General features: G+C 35.0%; 1 protein-coding gene across 1 annotated transcript in view; it reads right to left on the bottom strand.

Moving 5' to 3' along the window:
* Window positions 1-3,470, bottom strand: part of LOC108778187 (uncharacterized) — a 7,871-nt gene that overhangs the window by 2,260 nt on the left and 2,141 nt on the right. The window lies entirely within an intron of this gene.

Genomic DNA, 3,470 nt, shown 5'->3' with positions numbered 1-3,470 from the left:
GTCGACGGTACTTAGAAATGTCCGACTCTCGGAACTTCCCGCAAACCGACAGCCTAATGCTGAGCGGTGACACGCGGCTCGACTCTAATTCTTAAACAAACCGGAATCTCAACAAGTAATACGAACGATATGACTTGGCAGTGACACGGGCGAGCGATAACGACAATCCTGAGTTCACGAACTCTTACGCTCGAGCGGATGGCACGCGCTCATCGACAGAAACAATAACGTTACTCTTTGCCGGTACGACATCGACCGAATCAAATCCGCGTAAATTCTCACACGCGATCCGCTCAAGACGCTCACAAAAGATTACGCGATCGGTGACTTTACAATAAAACGAATAACGCTCGCCTCACCAAGGCGTTACTCCTCCTCAGCCGCTTCCTTCAAAGTCTGTACGAGAGCCGATAGCAGTGCTCATCTTCGACGAATATTCTCGAAATTCCTGCCAAATTATGGGCGAGATCCTGCGTCCTTACTCGAGGTCCGTCACTGCACAAGTGCCGATCGGAAGTTTCCGCGGATTCACGCAGGTCGTCAGGCCCTCTCTTATCGGCCTCTGCTTGCTCTAATTGGCTCGCCGCAACCGCGCGACCTCGCGACGAATCCCGCGGGTCCTTGCGTGTCGCAGATCCTTTTACGCTGTGGCGCGCTTTTCCAAATAAGGCGGAAAAATGCTTTTTGGTCGCTCGAGGATCTTCCTGTGATCTTTACGGGATACGGCGCTTCGGCGGAGGTCCTGCCTGTTAATCCGTTCCCAGCTGACGTCTCTCTCCGAGGCGTCTGCAATAATCGTGCGATAATTCACAGAAGAATGGCGACATTACAGTAACAAATATGAAATAATACGATCTGCGTGTAACGCGCTTTCCGTGATTCCAGTCGAATTCCTCTGACAGCAATGTCTCCCTCGCAGCAGGCGACGTCTTCTTTCTTCTCGTGATAGGTGAGGCGGTCAAACACAGAGAGACAAAATAGCCACCGGCTTTGATCGTACTTAATAATGAAATCCGAACTCAGGATTGTCTTAACGTTAGCTAAAACTTAACTAAATAGCTACACAGAGAAGAAAAAAAGGAAAATAATACAACAATCGCACAAAGGGAATACCAATTAAATAATACAATAATCGCAAAAATGAAATAAAATTAAATAATAATGTCGCACATTAGCTTGTGCGCTCGCCCGTTGACCCTGAAGGACCCAGGATCTCGCGTTATGCTGTTTTTCTGGGTGACTGACAAAATGTCACGTCACAGTACGTATATGTGATGTTATAGTAATATAAAAATAACAATAATATATAATAATAATAGCTAGTATATACATAATAATAGTATAATAATAATAAGTACATATATAAGCAAGTGTCAAATGGAAATACGGCTGCATTGAAAAATATTGGTTATTATACAAGAATTTTTATTGTGTTTTATCGCTACTAACATCATCAATTTAAGTATTTGTGAATGATCAGGAGTACAATTTGACGAATCAAAAATTTCTAAACGTAAACCTTTTTGTGTCCTGAAACTTTTAAAGCATTTTTTCAACATTTTTTTCAACGACAGTTTACAGAAAATGTATGCCATGTTATAAGTTTTTTGCTATTATATTATATATAAAGTATAATAATTGTGATATAAATTAACTGAAGAGGAAATAGATTGACTGATAATCAGCGACAATACTTTTGTAGACACACCAGAAGTGCTTACATCATTGCAAAATGTGCCTATAATAATACAAGGTACGTACAATAAAAATCAGTAAACTTAATTTTGACAATATATAGGTAGGATTATATACATTATATATACATATACATACATTAAAATATTTTAGATGGTACTACTCAGTACACCTCTATTGACTCGAGCTCGATAAAAGGTATATAATTTTTTTACACTATTTTCTCTCATTTTAGTTATAAAATACTTCTATCTTTTATATACTGCGTATATAAGATTGTCATTATATAATATTATAGATAGCCTAAAAGAGATAAAGCGTATAATAGCGGTAAGCAATCTAACATTAAAAGATAATAATGAACGATTAAAAAAACTTGAAGATATAATAAAAAATCAAACGCTACAACATCCAAAGGAAAGTGATGACAGTTTCATAGTGCAATTTTTTCCTCTTAACACAATTCAAAGCATCAGAGATATAGAAGATATATTGATAAATACGGAAGAAGCAGAAACCCAATTTGTAAGTTTTTATATTTATTTATAATCATTTTTATTATATATAATGGTTCTATATATATGGTTTTTTAATTTAATTTAACAATAAAAAAAAAGTTGATAAGGCATGAGTTATATGCTTATTGAAATTTAACACAAAAGAATATCTTTAAACTGTTATAAGATTCGTTAACATATGATTGATTCTTGTCTTAACTTAATTCTTCACTGGATCGCTCTAAGTGTATAAAGGTTGCACCAACATTACTTTGACTTTAAACGAGACTTACAACTTTCTCTATCTCTCCCGCTCTTTTGACTATAAAGAGAGAAAGTGAGAGTTTTAAGCCTCGCTTGAAATTCAAGTAACGTTGATGCAATCAAGATTAATATATGAACCTAATATATAAACCATACGTTCAGCAATCAAAGTCGATCAGTAAATTGCTTAGTGATTCTTTAATATTATTAGTTCTTGTCTTTAATTCTTCTGAATTTAAGTTAGAAACCATAATCATAATAAAGACTTAGCGCTCACTCTGATCTGTTTTATTTGCTAAACATGTTCCATATAAAAGAATATTAGAACTGTAAACCTGTTTTTTGCTGAACATAAATATTAAGTCTTTATCGGATAATATATATTACAGATTGAGAATTACGATTTGAAGACTAGAATTTGACCTGATCAGATTATTTTAACTTTAATATTTTTTGTTCTAATTGATTGAATTTTGATCTCTAATTCGCAATCTTCAATGTATAATTGATCTGGTTTTAGATAATTCTTCCATATATATTAATAATTTATATTATATGTCTTTGCCTTAAAATTTTAGCGTGATAGTACAATACATTTAAATATATTAACGAATGAAAAATGTTTTTATAGAAAAGATTTTTATCAAGAATTGGTGGAAACAATCCGAGAGATAATATCCATCGAATTTTGAAGAATGTCTTCACAAATGAATGTGCCATGGATTGTTCATGGAAAGGCAGAAGAGACAATTTTAAAATCTGTGACTTAAAGTTAATAAAAATAATTAAAAGTATGTATGTTTCAAGATATTAAATGTACAAAATATCTGTGTGTATGTGTATATGTGCGTGTGTGTTTGCATGCGTGCGTGCGTGCGTACCTGCGCGTGTGCGTGTGCGAGTGCGCGCGTGTGTGTGGAAATGTTCTTATTATTACTTCTCTTTTTAAGGACAAGTTTCCTCACGGCACGTAACAGTGACAGAAGCAGAATTTGAAAACATTGTTGCAGAATG

This window comes from Cyphomyrmex costatus, unplaced genomic scaffold (assembly GCF_001594065.2).
Source record: "Cyphomyrmex costatus isolate MS0001 unplaced genomic scaffold, Ccosl1.0 scaffold1170, whole genome shotgun sequence".
Classification (NCBI taxonomy): Eukaryota; Metazoa; Arthropoda; class Insecta; order Hymenoptera; family Formicidae; genus Cyphomyrmex; species Cyphomyrmex costatus.
This window is presented reverse-complemented; position numbering and strand designations above follow the sequence as displayed.